At 36.5% G+C, this 23,326-nt stretch overlaps 2 long non-coding RNA genes across 2 annotated transcripts; both read left to right on the top strand.

Moving 5' to 3' along the window:
- Positions 1 to 14,006: 14,006 nt before the first annotated feature.
- On the top strand, positions 14,007 to 14,286 carry LOC141621841 (uncharacterized). The gene is made up of 2 exons (XR_012532724.1): positions 14,007 to 14,094; positions 14,179 to 14,286. It is a non-coding gene; the product is annotated as an uncharacterized LOC141621841 (long non-coding RNA).
- A 279-nt stretch (positions 14,287 to 14,565) lies between these two features.
- LOC141621842 (uncharacterized) lies at positions 14,566 to 15,346 on the top strand. The gene is made up of 3 exons (XR_012532725.1): positions 14,566 to 14,744; positions 15,131 to 15,201; positions 15,289 to 15,346. It is a non-coding gene; the product is annotated as an uncharacterized LOC141621842 (long non-coding RNA).
- The last annotated feature ends 7,980 nt before the right edge of the window (positions 15,347 to 23,326 follow it).

Below are 23,326 nucleotides of genomic sequence, written 5' to 3' on the forward strand. Positions count from 1 at the left end.
CCGTTGACCTTGGTCAGAACTCCTTGCCCGATGATGTTCATGTCAGCTAGGACAAGTGTCGCTGCCAGCTGGATTACCAAATATCGACGGTTCACCTTCCTCTCAAGATCAACATGACCAAAACTATCACCCTCGTACATTAACATGTGCATCATTGTGAACATGCCAGACTCGGTGTCGTTGATCGTTTGCTTATGCCAAGCAAACTGGACCTGTCGAAACTGGTACTTCGGTAAGAATTTCCCTCTGTCCTCGTCCCTAGACTCCAGATAGTCGCTCATGAGGCTCACCTGGCACAAATAAGAAACGTCAAAAAGTGAAATTGTAAAGCGGTAACAACACTTTTGAGTTGAACGTAATTACAATTTAATTCCACTTACAATTATGTGACACGCTTTGCATATCTCCGACTGGCCCGGATTTGAGTAGTACTTATTGTCAAGAAGATCAATCGTACGTGAATTAAAGTTGATACACGCACATGCATAATGGGCTTCAATCTTGATGGGTACGAAGATTAAATCAGCCTTCAAGCTGAAATCAGATCCACTGTCGGTTCTGAAGACATCCCACACATTGTACAACCTTTCGGTGTTTTCTGTTTGTTGGACAGGGTTTCGTACAAAGTTCAAGATTATTTCCTGCTCAAGTAGAAGTATATGTATGAGAATACCAGAGGAGTTATAGGGGTTTTGCAATGGAGTTGCACAGTAACTCTTATAGCATATTGAAGTATGACTAAGTTCATACTGGCTGTTAATAACTTCTCAAAACAAAATGTGTAACTCCATAGAGGGTATGTATAACTTTAGTCATATTTTCCACTGTGAAAGTTTTCAATATCATACCCTCAATGTATAACTCTAAAGAGGGTATGTGAAACTCTTATAGCATATTAAAGGATTGATTACAACCATACCATATGACGGATACTGAAGAAAGACGAACGAGAAAACGCGCACTCCTCTGTCTCCAAACGATTAAGCAACAAGGACCAACACTCAATCACTGAATCATCCATTGGCGTCTCAGGGAGCATGAACAACATTTGCAACCTATTAATTGTTGCGTGCCGGGAATAGTTCACAAGTAGTTCACTATGGTTCAGATAGCAGGTGTTAATCAGGCTATAACGTCTACTAAATGGGAAGGTAACTGCTATTAAAATGACTGCATAACTTCAGTGATGAAACATATAACTGCAGATTAGGAATGTGTAACTCCATTAACGATATATATAACTTTAGTTGGTAAAGTTATACATTTCATAGTTGAAGTTATACAAAGCATAAAATAGTACTCAAGTGGTTCTGTTGATTTTAGACAGCTTACCCATTTGGAAATTTGTAGTCATCAAGAAAAACGTAATCAGCTACTTGTTTGTGATACACCGGGATATCCTTAATTAATGCCTTGTTTAACTTGAGCATCTTGGCGACCACTGTAAGGTCGGCGTCTGGTTCCCCGCAATATGTGGTGCAACCAAGACCATCGCCCTTACCCCGGGAGCGGCTATTAACAGCTGAGAGGGCCCGACTAGATGGCGTCCGGCCCAGGGCTACTTGGGAAGGTGGAGTCTGATAGGTTGAATTGACTTTAGAGCAAGAGCGTTTAGCAGAACTGTTCTCTCCGGCGATTCCGACACCTCTCTTCCTTCCACTTGTGTTGCCGGCTAACCTCTGTGCCTCACGCAGCGACTCCATTTCACGGTCTTTAACCTCCTTAAAAGCTGATACCCTAGATAACATAGCTTCCCTATCCACGTTAATGTCACTTAGGACAAGGGTGGCAGCAACTTCCGCTCGCATGAGGTCATTGTTGTCCTTTGTCCCTATGGTACACTAGAATGGCTCTCCACGGTATAGCAACATATGAACCATGAAGTAAAGACCATAATCCTTGTCAGTATACCCTACTCCCTGCCAGTTGAATTTAATGTTTACAAAAGGAAACCCTTCAACTTTTTTCCCTTTGTCGAGCCCTTTGGAGACCATATACTTTCCCATCGCATCAGCCTGGCAGAAGTTAGGCAAGGCGTTTAAAAGGGGAAGACCAATTAACAAAACAATCGAGCTGAAAATTAATCTAGTCACCAGTTTTATAAGTCTTACAGTAATACGCGCAATCCCTCCATATGGTAATTTCAGAAGATCGTCCTCGTAAGAACGATTATCATGGTACTCGATCTACTCAGAGAGGAAATTTATGCAAATGCAAGAGTAGTGATCTTGATCGCCAGTGCTTACCGGGACGAAACCTACAAACATGCACCAAAAGTCTAAGAGTTATAAAACATAATTAGAAGCTTAGAGGTATACATATTGTGCATAATTGGAATTATACATTCTATGGTTAGAGTTATACATTATATGTCTAGAGTCGTACATTCTATTTCTAGAGTTATACATTATATGCCTAGAGTTGTACAGTATATGCTCAGGGTTTTGATGAGTGGCTAACTTCAATCCATAACTCTAGGCATATAATGTATAACTCTAACCATACAATGTATAACTCACTGCACATAATGTACAACTGTAAGCATATACTGTATAACTCTAGGCATATTGATTGCACATTATGTGCAGTGAGTTATACATTCTATGGTTAGAGTTATACATTCTATGCCTAGAGTTATGGAGTAAAGTTAGTCACTCATCAAAACTCTAAGCATATACTGTATAACTCTAGGCAAATAATGTATAACTCCAGTATGGAAATGTCTCTATATTGATATCTGAGCTCACCATATCAGAGTCCAGTTGGAATGGACTAGAACACGACTCTTGCCACATGTCCCACGAGGCACAAAAGCCTTCAGATTGATCAACAACCACGTTTTTTTTTCTGCCTTGCCAAATTGCAATTGCTAGGTCCTATAAAAATGATAGACGGGAGTTATCAGCCTATATCACAAGTTACGTACATTTTGTCAAAAAATAAATTGCGGAGTTCGAGCACACTTACAGCGTGACCTAGGCCAAAGAAACAACGCGAACTTTCAACAGCTGCGGTGTTCGCGTGCGTAAGCTGATTGAGTAGTACAGACCAGCAGTCGATGACATTGGCCATAATCTGAAACCCGGGCATCAACGTCTGGAGATCAATACGCGTTATGCAATTTGGGGTGTTATATGTGACCAATTTTTCCCTACAAAGGATTAGCAAAATGAGACACGCAGAAAGTGTTGTTCATGACCTGTTTCACTGTCGTATTGAAATATAGGTAAAACTTATCTTTTACTTACTTTTTATTATGGTCGTGGAATTGATCAAAGACGTAATCCATTACATCCTTCCTCACCCTAAAAACCGTCCTGAAACGTTTCTTATTAAATCGCAGCAACTGTGAGCATACGTGCTGGTCAGGTTCGGGTGCCCCACAATCCTCAGAAAAACCTAGGTTCTCAGGTACAATGTCCATACACGGAAGGGAGGCAGTTGAATGAAGTAAGAAAGGATGGTGGATCATGTCACATCGCGGCACATAAATAGAAGGGGGGGGGGGGGGTGGTGCAACCGGCTCCACCCTAGCACCAGCGATTTCAACTACCACACCTTCTTTGGCCGCACTAATCGTTCGCTCATCAACCCCGGCAAATGCCTCATTCACATCTGTCGTGCTCATGAAAGTCAGAGGGATGTGATTTCCACTCCATTCCGTTGAAGGATTCCCCGGGGTGACCTCCGCACCATCGACAACAACTACATTTTCACCCCCGTTGTTAGAATGTTGTTCAACATTCTCAATTACATCCTTTAGTACAGTGGCCTGAATGAAAAAATAATAAAATTAAACACCATGCTTTTGTATAAAAAAAGTTACAGGTATAACTCTAAAAGTGATACAAAGAGGTCACAGAGTTATAGAAACAATGAATTACAGTTATACATAGAAGGGCAAGAGTTATACACATGTGTGAAGTATTACAAATATGCTATAAGAGTTATACATATTTGAGGTAGAGTTATACACATATGGTTAAGAGTTGTTCCAAACGACCGTTGCAGTTGTACAGATTGAAAAATAAAGTTATACAAAGAGGCACTATAATTACAAGGCCTCATCATAAGTTTCAACAAAGTTATACATAATACACTTAGAGTTATACACGTAGAGTTAAAAAAAAAGAATGTATAACATGTATTTAGCACAAATTAACAAACTTACCTCGCCACCAGGACCACTCCCGTCCGCTGGAGGTCCACATAAAGCTTCCTTGATTTCAGCAGTAGAAAACACACACTCCATCAATTCTTGTGTATCCATTGGCAATGATGGGACCGTAGATTTTTCCATCTCCTTATCTGACGGTTGATTGTCTGACAATCTTTCAACATTTTCTTTCAATCCCTCCCCATGAACTTGCTCATGCACCTCATCACCTACCCCGGGCCGAGTTTCAGCATCCTCTGACCGTCCGTAAGCTTGGTCAATTTCCTCCACGGTGTACTTCGCCTCCAACAACAGCTCTTTGACAGTTTGGACGGGGGTGCCCACAACTTGGTCCTCTAACCCTGGGCTAGCATCTGACAACGGATTAGAAACTACTGTAACACCTCCCACTTCCTCCATAATCTTTGACCATGAAACTGCAACCGATTTCGTTGGCGCGTCAACTTTGTCCGACTCTCCACGCGGCTCAACACAAGGTTTACCACCCCTGCCACCCCCATCATTGGCGAGACTAGACAGAACTTCACTTATTTGACGCGTAGATGCATCGATTCCGTCATTTTTTTTGGGGACTCACTAACTACCTCTCCAAATGCAGGAGCGTTACCAACAGAAACCTTGCCTTTTCGCAACTGCTCTGCCTTGGCCGACGACGTTTTGAATCTTTTCACCCTCAACAGAATTTTTGAGAGGCCTGACTAGGATTTAGGCCCGTCGGATCACTAGTTACAGCTTTGATTCTTGCGGTTACATCTGCGTACCATGAATAGAACACAATAGCGTTCCTTTGCATCTGTAGATAAAGCTCGTGAGTACGCTACATTGAAGAAATACAATAAGTTAGTTATATTATAATAGATGGGTTCGTTAATTTTGAAAAGAATCAATGCAAAATATATAATAGTTTGAACTTACATCGACAAACCCTAGCTTTCAATTCTTGGTCATCCTTGACACTTTGGTAGTTCGATCTGAATGAACTTCTTCTCGAAGTTGAGCAGAGAGAGGGGGGGGGGGCTGATAGCAACAGTAGTTTCGGTTCACGAGGGTCGCTGAGGCTGATACTGTCCAAACTCTTAATATAAGAGGGATCTTGAAGGCACCTCGGATACCTGGTCTTAGACAAAGTTAAAGTACCCAATCCCCATTGAGACACCTCAAATTTTACCCTATCTACAAGCGAAGTTTCATCCCAATGCTTAATCAAAGGTAGATCGTGGAGGCACGGCCTACCCTTGTAATCATATCGCTGAAAGTAGCTTATCATGAGGAAGGGGATACAGCCACCCAACATCGTTAACCCCTTTTACTGATCTGTCCTCGCTTTCACCATAATTTCCAAAATATAAGAGCACCAGTCAAAATGCGGAATGGCTTTAGGGTCTTCTACAGCCCTTAAAAGCTTCAAATCTATCCCGTTGTTTGGGGTGGGTGCGAGGAATGAAGACATAGAGAACAAAACAAATAGCCGGAAAAAATGATCGTCCGCCTCCTCGTACTCCATAAGTTCCTTGAGAACTTTCCCTAAACTTATTGAACTATTTGCTTTCTCCACCCTGTAAGCTTGCCGCCATTTGTCCTTCAGCTCCTTATTTTCGGGATCGTTGGACCTCTTCTGCGAATCAGTAGGTACCAACGGGAGACGGTTGAGTCCAAAAGGTATCAAAAAACAGTCATGCACGTCATGCTTACTGATCATAAACTCCTTCTTCCGAGAAGCCCTGAACATCTATAACCATCAGAGAAGGACTCCAAGAATAGGCGAACGTGTGTAAGTGGGAAGCTGCTAATCTTAAGCTCCAAAAGGCCACCAAACCCAATTTTCTTAACAGCGGACACCTGATCCTCATTAAGCTTTTCAATGAGAGAGACAAGCCTTTGAGGTCGACACGAAACCATGATTTCATGCACCCTCTTTACCCTTGGCTTGGCCTCAGCCATCTGGGGAAAAACAAGGACAACACACAAAATTAGACATACTGTAGTTGCAATTAGAGATATTTGAAACAAAGAAATAGACATACAGTGAATTAAAGTTATACAATAAATAGTCAGAGTTATACAAAATATATGTAAAGTTATACATTCTGATAGTAGAGTTAGTCACAGAATATCAAGAGTTATACATTCTGACAGCAGAAGTTATTCAAAATGTGATCAGAGTTATACAACAAATGACTGCAATTATAAAAAGTCAAACTTTGAACCTTGGAATCAGGTCCCTTGTCAGTACTTGGTACATCATCCATCTGTAGGTGACAAACAATAGGGATTCAGATTATGTATAACCAAAATTCTGTAAAATCAAATTTCTGTAAAATCCAAAATTCTTTTCACCATTCAAAAGAAGAGATAATCAGGAGAGTTATACGAGAATAAAGTAGAGTTATACATATAATAACAAAAGTTAGACAATCTGAAACTAAAGTTATATAATGTGTAACTCTAGCCATAGAATGTATAACTCTATTAATAAAATGTATAACTGTAAGCATATAATGTATAACTCCAAGTATATACTGTATAACTCTAGGCATATACTGTATAACTCTAGGCATATATTGTATAACTCCAGGTATAAAATGTACAACTCTAGGCATATATTGTATAACTCTAGGCATAGAAACTAAATAGAAGTAAAGTTATACATATAACAACAAGAGTTATACATTATGAAAGTAGAAGTTATTCAAGATGTAATCAGAGTTATACAACAAATGACTGCAGTTATAACAAAAGTCAAACTTTTAACCTTGGAATCAGGTCCCTTGTCAGTACTTGGTACATCATCCATCTGTAGGTGACAAACAATAGGGATTCAGATTATGCATATATTTAGTTGAAGTTATACATAATTCTATAAGAGTTATATAAAAAAGAATTTTGAATGGTTTGTCATCTCTTCTTTTCAACCAAAATTCTGTAAAATCCAAAATTCTTTTCACCATTCAAAAGAAGAAATAATCAGGAAAGTTACTTATACAGAATAACAGTAGAGTTATACATATAATAACAAAAGTTAGACATTCTGAAAACTAAAGTTATATAATGTATAACTCTAGCCATAGAATGTATAATTCTAACAATAAAATGTATAATTGTAAGCATATACAGTATAATGTATAACTCCAGGAATAACTCCAGGTATAACTCTAGGTATAACTCCAGGCATCTAATGTATAACTCTAAAGTATATATTGTATAACTCTAGGCATATACTGTATAACTCTAGGCATATATTGTATAACTCCAGGTATAAAATGTATAACTCTAGGCATATACTGTATAACTCTAGGCATAGAAACTAAATAGAAGTAGAGTTATACATATAACAATTAGAGTTTTACATTATGAAAGAAGAGTTGGTCACAGAATCAGAAGAGTTATATATCTAGTAACCAGAATTATACATCTAGTAACTAGAGTTATACATATTGAGTACTAAAGTTATTCAAAACGTAGTAAGAGTTATACAACGACTGACTGCAGATAAATAAAAGTCAAAACTTTTAACCTGGGTATCAAGTCCCTTGTCAATACTTTCTACAACATCCATCTGTAGATGACAAACAATTGGGATTAAAATTATGCATATATTTAATTGAAGTTATACATCATTCTATAAGAGTTATACCAAAAAGACGAGATTTCTTACCTTTGATTCAGATATCTTGGAAGTTTTCTTGGCAAAAACCATTGTTAATTATCAAATGAACTCGTATTTGATCTGCAAAACCATAATTAACAATTGAACAAATCAACAGCAGCAAACCCATAATTGAAAATTGAAAAATCAAATGAACTCGTTTTATGCTAGTTTAACAAAGGCAATAATTAACAAAAAACAAAGTACAAATCACTAAATAAGGAATTGAAAAAATACCTTATAAAAAATGGAGACAGGCGAGTTTGCAGGCGAGTTGGAATTAATTGGTAATGATGAAAATGGTGTCTGTTGAGTTGGAATTAATTGGTAGTGATGAAAATGGAGTTATCAGCAATGTGAAGAAAGAAAAAGGAAGACGAAATGACAGGAAATAGAGGGAAAAAAAACCGTAAGTTGTTTTGAATTATGTGGAAAATGAGGAGGGAAATGATGACAGACTGATGGACATAACAGTAGCATGCATGAGTTAGTGGGTAAGAGGAGAGAGGTAAATCTGAAATATAAGTTGAGTGGGGTTTTACTGCGGTTTTTCTGTGCAATCGTGGCCATTGGTTTGCTTGATCCAACAGCCCATATTAAGACTTATGGACTTAATATGATATAAGGGACTTAGTTGATCCCTTCTCTCTCTCTCTCTCTATCTATCTATCTATCTATATATATATATATATATATATATATATATATATATATATATATATATATATATATATATATATATATATATATATATATATATATATATATATATATATATTTAGAAATTGAATCATGTGAGGCACCCTTCTTAGAGTGAGGTAGCTGTACCCATTCTAAACCATCGGATCTAATAACTATAGACTCACCAGATGATGCCACGTGTCCCCCTATATTATCCACCACTGCACCGCTAACATCTCATTCAATCGACTCATTTTACTTGTTTCCTTCTCTCTCTTCAACTCAGTTCCACCTTCTCTCTTTTCAACTCAGCTCCAGTGATTCGAACTTTGAAGCAAATGAGAAATCAGGAGGCATTGTCGTTTAGGTTTTGACGCGCATCATCTCCATGGACGACTCAAGCTCAATTCTTATCCAAATTTCGACTCTCAAGGATATGTTTGACAAGGTTTACTCTAACTTTCATCTCATTTGATTCCTATATTGTTAAATGTCACAAATAATCAAAGATTTAATTCGATTTAAGTTAACGATGAAATCGAAACGAAAAATCGAAGTTTCTATTTCATTATTGCTAAATGATGAAATCAAAGCAATTATTCAAAATTTTAACCTTATTTGATTGATACGGACCTACGGTGTTAATGCCGAAGTTAATCATTTCGAAAACATGATCGAAATTCCTCTTTTTTTTTAGGTTAATGATGAAATTGAAGCGAAGTTTCAGATTACAAGGCAAATTGAGTCCGAAATTGTTAAGTGTGAAGAAATTGAGGCCGCGCTTGCTGTTCGAGAGTCGGAGGTAATGAAGCTGATGTATTTCTCAAAGTTTGAACTGCGCGGTTTGATTCCCGTCACTGGTAATTTCTTTTGAATTTATGATATTTGATTTTATTTGTTTTTTCGTTCTATGATTATATGATACGAGTTGATTATTTGATCTCTGACTGTTTGCATTCATGTGAAATTATGTTGTTTGTTACACACATTTTCACTTCTGTCTAGCCTTAGTAATTGATGTCAATTTGTGAAGTAAACGATTATCATGAGGATAGAAAGGTCTAAATTGGCGTCTATTTGCTCTGTTTAAATCATATTGCATCCGCTCAAGCCAATTCCATACGTTTGTTCTATGTGACTGTGGGATGTGTATTTTATCAAACGTATCAAATTTGCTTGAACGGAGAAAGTACTATATTCTCTTGGCTATTTGCTCGTAATATAGCCTACTCTCTTTGTCCTGAACAAGTCATATCAGTTTGCTTTCATAAGAGTAACTCTTTTACTCTCTCTGTCCCGGTGATAGTGCATATTTTTCAACTTCTTTTGACGAAAAACCTGATATTCTGACAGGATTACTAATAATACTTAGCTAAGCAATGTCATAGTGATAGGTCATATGTGGTTAAAATGCTGAAAAACTGTGGTCTTTGACTTAAATTTTCAGTGCAATTCATTGCATTGAAAGATGTTGTTTCTGATTTGTGAAAGTTGTTTCGTGTACAGGTTCAGTGACTTTGGTGTGCTTAGTACTACACTAGAACATAGAATTATTTAGCTTGCTTGGACAGCCTCAATCCTGGGCTTCAGATTCTTGTTGCTTTATTGCTCCTAAACTGGAGCTACAAATTGTACTAAACCGCACTATTAAGGTTAGTATAGTTCGATTTGGGGCATATCCTATTGGGAATCGAGGTTACGTGTTGTCTTCCAGTTGCTATTCACTTTAATAAAGGTGGGTTCACAAGATTAGGTCCACGGTTCACAAAATTAGGCTCAGGATTCACAAGATTAGGTCCAACATTCACAAAATCAGGCCCGAGATTCACAAGATTAGGTCCAAGGTTCACAAAATAAGGTTTAAACATAGACCTGATTTTTGTGAAACCTGGACTTGATTTTGTGAAGCTTGGAGTATATTATGTGAACCCTAGACCTGATTCTGTGAAACCTGATTTTGGCGTCTTAAGAAGAGTGTTACCTAGTTGAGCTAAAAATTATGACTATATAGCTGAGAGGAGATGTTTGATGTTGCACAATTGGCATCTGTCATACTCATCATTGTAGTCTTGTAGTTTTCTTGATGATGAGAGATGAGGGATTATGTTGCGTTGGTAGTGTGTTGAAATGTGGAATGGATGAGCACTTTGGAATGAAGGACGGATATTCCCGTACATTGTCTAGTCATTAGTTTGTTGGTATATTCGGTAGCAATTGGTTATTGGTGATGTTGTCTACCACACGATTGCATAAATTTGTACTTTGTGTATGTTGTGACGCCGACTTACATTGCAACATCGATTCACAGGTGATCATTAGACTTCGTCCTCTAAACAGCTCTGAGATATCACTACAAGGCTATAGTAGATGTGTTAGGCAAGAAAGTTCCCAAACAATTACTTGGACCGGACACCTTGAATCACGCTTCACCTTCGATGTTGTTGCTGATGAAACAAGTTCACAGGTTTGTTAACTTCTTTTTCGTGCAATGTTAATAATTACTTTCCGACCTTATAGGATTTAGCAAGCCAGGCTTTATACTCGTGTTAAACTTCACTCATATACGATGAGCAGGAGAAGCTTTTTAGAGTGGCAGGAGTGCCTATGGTGGAAACCACCGTGGCTGGGTACAATAGCTGCATGTTTGCTTATGGACAAGTAAGTCGTTATGGCTTCAGTTTAATTGTTTTATTTTTACATTTTTTGCCTAACAGACTTATAGTAGTCTGCTTGTAGTCCAGGTCTAACTAAGAATCGTTTTACATGGCCAATAAAAGCCGAGGAAATTGAATTGTAAATGGAGTATTCGAGCAATAATTAACCTATTTCTTTAGATGGAGTATGATACACTGGCATTAAGACTGATATGCACCTATGTATCATGGAAGTTCTTGTTTCGTTGATTACTTAATTTGTGCTTTATGGTTGATGTTATTCTTATTTCATTTTTCTTTTGCAGACTGGAAGTGGAAAAACTCATAGAATTTTTGGAGATATAGAAGGCGGCACTAGACGACACAGTGTCAACATTGGGATGACGCCTAGAGTTTTTGAATATTTGTTTACCAGGATTCAAAAGGTAGGTTTTTTTCTTAAGACACTACATGTAACTGATAGAATCTATCCGCGGCTTGAAGAATATGTGGAGTAAGAATCAAAATATTATCAATACATGCCATTCGACAGTCCTTATATGGTATTTGAGTATAAAATGTTTCTAAGCCCCTTTATCTGACATAGCCCACAACGCCGCGCAGGTTTACTGCTAGTAGAATCAGATAGAATATGTTTACATATCATAGTCAATCTTGCTGGTGCACTCATTTTGTATTTCTCTAGTTTTGTTTGCAAAATCATAAGGGCAATTTTCACGTTCCATTGCAGGAAAAAGAGGCTCGCAGAGAACAAAAGTTTCGGTTTACTTGGAAATGCTCATTTTTGGAAATTTACAACGAGCACATTCTTGATCTTTTGAACCCTTCTTCATCGAACTTACATGTAAGCGGCATGAGCAAACTGGCTAATCGTAAGACTATTATTATAGAAGCTTAGGCCTTTTAGACCTTGCTCTCGATAACAGCAACAAGCTTGCTGTTTTTCTACTGCATACGTTTCAAACCCTTTGAATTTTTTCTCTTATTCTAACTTGTAGACCTTATTAATCTTATTCTGCAGATTAGAGAAGATTTAAAGAAAGGCATTTATGTGGAAAACCTCACAGAGCTAGAGATTTCAAGTGCTCGAGATGTAATGCAACAATTGCTTGAGGTAGTAATCCACTAAATTGAATTAGTTCTTGCAGCACAAGTTATGTTCCATATTTCCTGTTTCTTCTTTCTACAAGTGATTGATGCAGAATTATTGCGCTATGTGAGGGTTCCATGAATAGGAAAGTGGCATCCACAAATATGGATCGTGCAAGCAGTCGTTCCCATAGTGGTTTTACATGTGTGATTGAGAGTACGGTAAGCAGAGTTTCCCTCCATAGGCGTGATGTTTTTGAGGAAGTATAGTATATAAACTTCAATAATGAATGCTATTTTTATTGATAACTTGAAATTGATAGTGGGAATCTCAAGGTGTTACCCATCATCGTTTTGCTCGACTATATCTTGTAGATCTGGCAGTCTCTGAAAGGTGATTTTAGAAGGAAGTTACTCGTATATGTTATATATTGTTCCATGTTGCTAGATTAGTTTTCAGTGTTCATTCTGACGAAAAGATGATCACCACAGACAAAAGAGTTCTGGGGCAGAAGGTGAGCGACTTAAGGAAGCTACGAATATTAACAAGTCACTTTCAACTCTTGGGTATGTCCTTACTTTCAGTTGAGTTCTTCACATTGGTCACAGTAACTATTGCACAACTACACGTCTAATTCAAGTTGTTTCTCTTTTAACTTGTCTTTGGTTCATGCAGATTGGTGATTATGAACCTTGTGAGCATGTCCAACGGAAAATCTCTTCATGTGCCTTATCGATATTCAAAATTAACCTTCTTGTTTCAGGTATAAGTCAACATCATTTTACTTGAATGCATTTTTCTAAGGACGCTATTAAAGCCATAACATAGTTACCCTAACTTTCAAATTTCGTCAGGATTCACTGGGAGGAAATTCGAAAACAACTATCATTGCTAGTATTAGTCCTTCTAATGGGTTAGTCATTTCTTCATCACTCACCTTTTCTTCACATTCTTCAAATTCCAAGTCTTTTAATGGCACATTTATTTTTTACTTGTAATAATCCATACTATTTCCCGTCTTCTTGCAGCTGCTCACTGGAGACATTAAGCACTCTGAAGTTTGCTCAGCGTGCTAAATTTATAAAGAACAATGTATGTTATATTGACATTTGTTTTGTGTAGCACCATGAACCAACTACGTTTTCGTCCTAAAAATACTGGTCCACATATTCTTGTTAGCAATTATGGTTTGGTTGTTATTCCTTTTCAGGAAATCATAAACGAAGATGCCTCTGGTGATGTGCTTGCCATGAGAAAGCAAATTCAGTAGCTGAAGGTATTGAATTGTCTTCTATACCAACCCTGGGACTCAAAATGTACATTTTCAGTGTAGGGCAGGCCAAATGTTGTTTCTTAGAAGTTAGTGTAAATCTCGATAATTTAGCTGTTTGGGTTCCCTATCTTTGATGCTCTAGGCTCAGTTGGGGCCATATAAGTGGGGCCATAGTATCTTAGTTAAGTTGTCAATTCAACTTCTTTATGAAGCACAAAAGTCATACCGTGCTCTTTGTACAATGTTATTGAGAATTTAGAACGTTTTGGTCTCCGTGCATCAATATCGGGGAATATGTCAAATGGAAGCGATAGGAAAGTTTATTGAGGGTTAATGATATTGTCTCGAAAGCTCATTGCAATTTTGAGATATTTTGTACAAAAAAAGCTAATTTCCTAGTTCACCATTTTGCAGAAAGAAGTTTCTCATCTGCGTAGTTTAGCTAATGGAGGACAAGGAAACCAGATGTGAAGCCCAGTCCCACCGAGTTTGCTAGGTTCACCAGGAGCTTTTAAGTGGGAAGGGCTTAATGGTTCGTTTAGTCCATTGGGATCTGACAAAAAGCAATCTCAGGTTCGTGCTTCTGTTATTTTGGCAAGGTGATTCAGTTTGTTACAGGTTAGTTAAATACTCCGTATGTTCTATGGTTTTCTTCAGAAGAATGAATATGAAGTTGCTCTTGTTGGAGCACTTAGACGAGAAAAGGACAAAGACTCGGCTTTGCAATCACTAACAGCTGAAAATAAGACAGCTATGCAACTGACGTGTTTCCATAAACTGCTGTCGTATTAGAATTTGAAGTTTATTTAACTCTAATTCGTTAGTTTTATTTCTTTCAAAGTTCCTTTCAAAGGGAGAAATTAATGTCTGTGGTGTTTAGCAGCTGCATCTAGAAGAAGCAATGTTTGACTTAGTCTAACAATTTTAAGCTAGTGAACTCCCCATTTAATGGCTTATTGACAACTTGGCGTCTTGTTGCTAATGCAGGCGGAACAAAGGGAAGACGAAATTCAAGGTTTGAAAATGAGGCTCAGTTTTAGGGAAGCAGGAATTAAGAGGTTAGAAGCTGTTGCTTCTGGAAAAATATCTGCTGAGGCACACTTACTGAAGGAGAAAGAGGAGCACTTGAAAGAAATAGAAGTTTTGCGTTCTCAGGTCGATAGGAATCAGGAAGTGACGAGATTTGCCATAAAAAACCTGCGTTTGACAGAAGAACTTAGACGGTATGTTGGCAGTCTATGTTTCTCGTATGATCTTAAATGCTTGATTGCATGGAGCTATTTTTCTTGTGAAGTTGTGATATCAATGCTGAGGGCTATTTTGTTATTCACAAGTCATAACTCAAGGTCAAAGATACTAACAAAAATATAATGTGTGTGTGTTCCTGTTATAACACCTTGATGAGAGAGTGTAGTCAAGACACTAGGTGTACCTTGCCCTATAAGACCTATTACAGAGTACTACTCCCGCTGATTCATAGAAATTTGTGAAAGGTATCCTGAAAATATGGAGCAATTTCAAAGAATTGGAAGGAATAACTACATTTTTTAGAAAATATTTCAAAAGCTCTACAGTTGATGTTTATTTGTATATTTCTCTACATTTGCAGATTAAAATCTTTCTATGAAGACGGTGAAAGAGAAAAAAATGAACGAACAGATTTCAGCATTGCAGAACAAGGTGTTATTGATTGACTATGAACTTTCTAAGCTATATAACTTAAATGATTATTAGGATTGACCTTCCATTATTAATTGATCTATACAGTTACTTGAAGCACTTGACTGGAAGCTTATGCATAAAACAGATTCATCAGATGTTCAGGTCCTTCACTAATCTTCATTTATATTAAAATGTCATCTATGTTTTACGGTGTATTTGTCAGCTAACACAAAATCTGATTAAGGATTAATGCTTTATTGCTATCTAATGATTGAAGTAAGACAGAAAAATTCAGATTCACAATAAAAAGTGCAGTAGTTCAATCCTTCTCAGAAGATTAGGTCTAGGGTTCATAAAATTAGGCTCAGAATTCACAAGATTAGGCCCAACATTCACAAAATCAGGCCCGAGATTCACAAGATTAGGTCCAAGGTTCACAAAATAAGGTTTAAACATAGACTTGTTTTTTGTGAAACTTGGACTTGATTTTGTGAAGCTTGGAGTATATTATGTGAACCCTAGACCTGATTCTGTGAAACCTGATTTTGGCAAACATAGACCTGATTTTGTGAAACCTGGACTTGATTTTGTGAAACTTGGACTAGATTATGTGAACCCTAGACCTGATTTTGTGAAACTTAGGCTTGATTTTGTGAAATCTAGACTTGATTTCGTGAAGTTTCGACCCGGTTATGTGAACTTAGAAATTAAATTGGTTAATTTTATAGTAAGAAATAACTATATGAGGTTGATGTATCATGTTTCATGTGTTTGTTATTTGTTGATGCACAATTTACTGTTTGTACTTATCATCTATTAGCTCAAAAGGTAGAGCATTGTGCTATTGCGCAAGGTTTGGGTTCGAGTCCCACATAGATGAACAAATATAAATATAAATATACGATTGTAATATATTTATCAATGCTAATATATGTCTAATGTCGTTTGTTTATCTGTTAGATTCACAAAATCGGGTCGAGGATTCACGAAGTTAAGTCCAGGGTTCACAAAACCAAGAAGTAATTTGGTGAGGCCGGCCGCCTCGCCATAATTAACGGCCTCACCGGATTCGGCCTATATATATATATATATATATATATATATAGAGGTGGGATCTCGTGAGTTTGGTTCTTATAGTGAGTTTGTGCTTTAAAATCTCATCCTTTAGATGAGGACAAATGGACAGTTGAGATTCTATTTAGCATATTTGACGCCGAGCTTTTTTTTATTATTACTACGGTCACTTCACTTTCTACGCTCTATGGCTCTATCTAATCAAATCCCATAAACCCTAAAATTTCCCCCAAAAATTCCCAAATTTTTTTAATCGATTTCCTTAATTTCACTCTGTTTCCCAAATCAATCACTCACATTTTACTTTCCTCTTCATCCATGCCTCCTCCCACCAGAACATCGATTCTTTCTTCGCCATTATTATGGAGCTCCGAGTTCTACCTGGAAAAAATCAAAACATCGATTCTTTCTCTCGAATTCTTTATGAATGAATTTTGTGCTTTACGGTAAGGAAGTTCGATGAAGGTGCGTGACGGGGATGAACTGGCGAACAAGTGCACGACCCTTGATGACTCAACTCGCCTACAAAGGATTGCTTGTTGTTGGTGTGAACCACCAAGTACGGTGGTGTGTGCATGGTTGACACTGATGATGGCGTGGTGAACTTCGTCGGTGGTGAGGTGAAATGGTGAATTGTCATGCTGGTGGAGGGGTATATGGTGGTGTTAATGATGGTGTTTATGGTAGCCATGGCCCGGTTTTGGTACTACAGGTGAATGAAAGATGGAGCCGTGGTGCTGTGGCAGCTGACGTGGTCTGCTCCGGTGCTGATCAGGTTTCGCACTAGGTTTCGGTGCCGAATCTGGGTTTGAATTGAGCTGCTTGTATGTGGAGGTAACTGAGGGATGTTGGTGCCACCGTTGCTGGTGGATGCGGTCTATTTCGCACTCGGTTTCGGATACGAGCTAAGTGCTCTGGTGAAAAATGCTGGGATGGGTATGCTCATCTTTGCACCGGTGGCAATCTTGTCATGGTTCCCATTTGTGTCAACGTTCCAATCACGGCTACTCTTTAACCAAGCATTCAGTCGTGGACTTGAAATTTCAAAAATCTTGGCTAGGAACAAAGCAAATGTGCAAGTATGAGGATCGACAGTAGAATGTGGTTGGGCTGTCGGATCATTATCAAGTAATTGTGTGTTTGCTACTCTTCCGAGGAGGTGAATCTGATGTCAGATTCTGTAAATGCATGAGTGATGTGTCGATTTTGAAGCTCTGGTTTTTAACATAGAATCTTAGATTAGTCTCTTGTAAAATGTCTGAAGTATTCTTTAGATGTATAAAAATCGCAGACATTTTTGGTGTTCCGACCTCTCTGTCTTGCATGAAAATAAGAGGTTCTTTATGATGATAAACAAGTTCAATTAGTTGAATTTTAACTGGTTTCTGATGAAATTGTTCCTAGTTTTGTGAAAAATTACCTTGCGTTGAGTATGTTAAATTTGGGTCCTTATCACATTTGTGATTAGTTTATTCATATCATATATGTTCACTGTTAGATTGCATTAAGATTCAGTTAATTTGCTGTTTAATTTGGTGTGCTCGAATGCACAAATTGACGACTTTTACCTTTGCATCTGAAGAGTACACTAGTCAGATAAATTGAAGGCTATTAGTTCAGTGGTAGAACAATGTGTAATTTTGCACATAGACGTGGGTTCGACTCCCACATAGCCCGATCTTTTATAACACCAAACTAACACCACAATAACACCAGAATAACATCGGAGTAAAAATGAAAGTAGTAAAAAATATCAAAGTGACACGGTAATAACATCACAATAATACGAGAATAACAGTACAATAACACGTGGTAAAAGAAAGTAAAAAAAATCAAAGTGACATCGGAATAACATCATAATAACACCAGAATAACAGCACAATAACATGCGGTAAAAAAAAGAGTAAAAAAATCAAAGTAGTAAAAAAATCAAAGTGACACCGGAATAACATCACAATAACAGCAGAATAACCGTAGAATAACAACACAATAACACGTGGTAAAAAAAAAAGAAAAAAAAATCAAAATCGTAAAAAAAATCAAAGTGACACCGGAATAACATCACAATAACAGCAGAATAACAGTAGAATAACAGCATAATAACACGTGGTAAAAAAAAAAAATCAAAGTCGTAAAAAAATCAAAGTGTCACCGGAATAACATCACAATAACAGCACAATAACACGTGGTAAAAAAAAATCACGGTCGTAAAAAAAATCAAAGTGGCACTGGAATAACATCACAATAACACTAGAATAATAGCACAATAACATGTGGTAAAATAAAGAGTAAAAAATCAAAGTAGTAAAAAAAATCAAAGTAGTAAAAAAATCAAAGTGACACCGGAATAACCTCACAATAACAATAGAATAACAGTAGAATAACAACACAATAACACGTGGTAAAAAATAAGAAAAAAAAAATCAAATTCGTAAAAAAAAATCAAAGTAACAGGAAAAAAACATTACAATAACAACGGAATAACAATAACAGCAAAATAACAGCACAATAACATGTGGTAAAAAAAAGAGAAAAAAAAATCAAAGTCTAAAAAAATCAAAGTAAAAAAAAGCACAATAACAACATAATAACACAAGGTAAAAAAAATAAGAGTAAAAAAAAATTGAAGTAAAAAAAAAACTGGTACAAAAGAAAAAAGAAAAAAAGGTAACATAATGAGAAAATTAGAGAAACCCATAAGAGGAAAAAAAATCAAAGTTGTAAAAAAAGCGTAATAACACGAGGTAAAATAAAGGAGATAAAAAAATTAAAGTAAAAAAAAAAAGAGTAGCACAATAACACGAGTTAAAAAAAAGAGATTAAAAAAAATTAAAGTAAAAAAAAAAGAGTAACACCAGGAAAAAGAGAAAATAAATAAATGACAGTGGTTATATATGGCAGGTAAGATTAGATCTTAGCCATTCATCTCTAATATAATCTAGTGGCTGAGATTTCACAGCCCAAACTCACAACTCACCATAAGAACCAAACTCACAAGATCCTATATATATATATATATATATATATATATATATATATATATATATATATATATATATATATATATATATATATATATATATATATATATATATAGAGAGAGAGAGAGAGAGAGAGAGAGAGAGAGAGAGATTGAATCATGTGAGGCACCCTTCTTAGGGTGAGGCTAATTTGGACTCATTTTAAACCATCGATCTAAGAATTATAGAGTCACCGATTATGACACGTGTCCCTCTATATACTCCCCAACTAACTCATCATCGTCATTACTCGTTCATTTTTTTTTTGCATGTTCCTCTCTCTCTCTTTAATCTGGATTTCAGCTCATTCTTTTTTCCGCCATTAATACCGAGCTTTCATCGAGCTTCCAACCGCCATTACTACTGCGTTTCATCTAGCTTCCGACCTCCGTTATCGTCCTCAGCTTAGGTACTTTTGATTAATAGTATTCATTTCAATTAATCACTAATATACTTAGCTAATAATTCAATTCCCCCTTCACAAATCAATCGAACAAATCCTCAAAATCTAGGGTTTCATCCAATTCTTCTCAATCTCCGACAAAATCAATCGAACAAATCCCTAAATTCCACTTCAATTAACCTAGCTAATAATTCAATTCCCCCTTCACACACTTCAATTTCGATCACCAAACAATGGAGGGATCCAAAGAATGGAGGAATGTTATACCACGAAGTACAAGAAGCAAAACTTTGCGCAGTACATTGTGTGAATACAGTATTACAAGGTCCTTTTTTCAGCGAATTCGATTTGGCCGCTCTCGCCGCGGATCTTGATCGTAAAGAAAGGCAAATGATGATTCAAGGTACTACTGTTGGTGATTTTAATGCTGAGGTTTCTCATAATGTTTCGCTTGGCGGCGATTTTAGTATTCAGGTAGTTATACTCAAATACTTGTAGCTTTCATTTGGTACCTGTGGGGCACCCCAACTCATTCGTAGTTAGGAGCTATCATGCCTGCAAGTCTGGTCTGATTTTGAAGCTACTGTAAAGTTTCAGTCGATGGTAAAATGGTTAGACATAAAAAAGGGTCACTTTCATTTCTGAGTTTGTTGGATAAAGTATTTAAAATCTATGCGTTTTAGATTAGATGAACACCTTATTGTAACTTTATCGCAACAATCGATGAACTTCGCATCCTGGTTTGCTCGAACAGATCCTTCCTGTAAGTATAAAGAGTCTTGCTGGGAGTGTAGCAACATTAGCCAATTTCATGACTTCTCGGGGATCACAATGATCGCTCCTTTGATGCTCACCGAACAAGTGGAGGTCATCTCTCTTGCCTTTTTCCAATACTAAAGTTCTTCTACCGAATTCTCTCTTGCCTTTTTACCAATACTAATGTTTAGTCTGCAAAGGTTAGCTTAATTACCCGGTAAATCAATGAGTGCTAATAGGCCTAGTACTCATGAGTCATGATCGGGCTTTGAAACTCATCAGCATCAAAGATGCTTTTGCGGCTCACTTTACACTCAAAAAGATATTGTTTTAGTCTATAAAAAACTTTGCCTCACAATTTAGGTAACGGATTATGGAAGTATTGAATTTAATCTTAATCTGCGCGCTCATCCTGGTTCTTATGTTGTTTACGGGGACCTTCGCTCTATACACATTGTTTTGTGCTTTTACCAGATGCGAAGTTCATGTTTTAAATGGCATGTTCATGGATACATAGCATATTGTCAATACTTTTCAGCTTAATGTGGAATCTTAATAAATGGAGATAGGGGTGTCTTGGGATGTTAACATGGAATTTTAAGGCATTTACATATGTAATTTAACATTGGACTAACCCGAATGCAGTAGAGGTTTTCTACTATACCTGAAAAGGGCTACACATGCATCGACTCACCGAGCCTTGTTAGTGCTAGTTTGGGTTGAAAAATTCTTATCTACGAGTATAAGTTGTTATTTGTCTACTTTCATATCGGATTTGGCCATTGTCGTCTATTAGCTCAAAAGGTAGAGCAATGTGTTATTGCACATGGTGTGGGTTCGAGCCCCACATAGACGAACATATATAAAGCACTAGTTACACTTTGTAGTAACATTAGTTGTTCTATGTGGTAACAATAATTATCGAACAAAGTGATGCTAGCTAAGAATAACACTAGTTATTTGATAATGTAACATTGTTTCGTATATATAATAACACTGTTTATTTGATAAAGTAACACTTATGATACATATATTGATAATAGAAGCTCATGTAGGAATTGAACCTACATCCTTTATGCAATTGCACAAATGCTCTACCAATTGAGCTAATGAGCTAGTTTAGTAGAAACTGAATATTCCACCAACACACTACAGTTGATGTAATGGCCACAATATAAGTTTATAAGTCACCACTTCACCCGAGTATTCGAGTCATATGTTTCTCATGTTATTCCAAAGAGCATGTAGTGTTATTCCAAAGAACTTGTCATGTTATCACATAGAGTAACCGTGTTATTCTATTAACTTGTTACGTTATTCCATAGAGCCAAATAATATTCCGTGACACAAAAGCCAGGTATTATAACACAATATCCTATTATGATAACATAGTTATAGTTACGGATTATAAAGCGCGAAAAACCAATTCTAATGATCTGAAGACAAACTAGTTCCGTCGATGACCGTATAAGGCACATTATATGCATTTAAAATCTGAATAAGGTATGAGATTCACAAAATAAGGTCTGAGATTCACCAAATAAGGAAAAGAGCAAAAACGGTGATTTTAAGACCAAGTTTCACAAAACAAGCTCTAAGATTCATCGAACAAGATCCGAGATTCACAAAACAAAGTCCGAGATTCACCGAATAAAGAAAAGAGCAAAAAAGGTGATTTTAACCACTTATGATGACCAAGTTTCACAAAACAAGCCCTAAGATTCACTAAATAAAGTATGAGATTCACAAAAATAAGGTCTGAGATTCACCAAATAAGGAAAAGAGCAAAAAAACGTGATTTTAACCACTTATGATGACCAAGTTTCACATAACAACCTCTAAGATTCATCGAACAAGGTCCGAGATTCACAAAACAAAGTCCGAGATTCACCTAATAAAGAAAAGAGCAAAATAGGTTATTTTAACCAATTATGATGATCAAGTTTCACAAAACAAGCCTTAAGATTCACTGTATAAGATATGAGATTCACAAAATAAGGTCTGAGATTCACCAAATAAGGAAAAGAGCAAAAAACGTGATTTTAACCACTTATGATGACCAAGTTTCACAAAACAAGCTCTAAGATTCACTTAACAAGGTCTGAGATTCACAAAACAAAGTCTGAGATTCACCTAATAAAGAAAAGAGCAAAATAGGTGATTTTAACCACTTATGATGATCAAGTTTCACAAAACAAGCCTTAAGATTCACTAAATAAGGAATGAGATTCACAAAATAAGGATTGAGATTCACAAAATAAGGCAAAGAACAAAATAGGTGATTTTAACCACTTATGATGACCAAGTTTCACAAAACAAGCTCTCGATTCACCGTACAAGGTCCGAGATTCACAAAATAAGGTCTCGGATTCATCAAATAAGGAAAAAAGCTAAAAAGTAACAGCAAAAAATTCTACTATAAAGTTCCTGAAATAGAAACTAAGCTGTAAAACATCAAAAGTGCAAGATAGGAGATTAACAAATAAAGTTCCACAATATTAGCATATAAGGTTCATAATCTCAGCCACAAACCAAGTTTCAGGATCTTATAGTCTATATTTCAATAAATAACCTACTAGATTCAAATAATTAGCTCTTATATTTACAAAATAAGCACTCTGATTCACAAAATAGACAATGTTAAACAATCTTTGCCACAAACCAAGCTTCATAATCTTATAGTCTATATTCACTAAATAACCTATCAAATTCACATAATTAGCTCTTATATTTACAAAATAAGCTATCTGATTCACAAAATAAGGAGAATAGCAAAACAATCTCAAAAAAATAACATCTCAAATTCATAAAAGATTGATGTTTCTTCGGTTCAATTAGTAAGTTTTGCCAAAATAATAAGAATTGCAGATAATAAATAATGAAGATAAGG

The sequence above is a fragment of the Silene latifolia genome, chromosome X (assembly GCF_048544455.1).
Source record: "Silene latifolia isolate original U9 population chromosome X, ASM4854445v1, whole genome shotgun sequence".
In the NCBI taxonomy this organism is placed as follows: Eukaryota; Viridiplantae; Streptophyta; class Magnoliopsida; order Caryophyllales; family Caryophyllaceae; genus Silene; species Silene latifolia.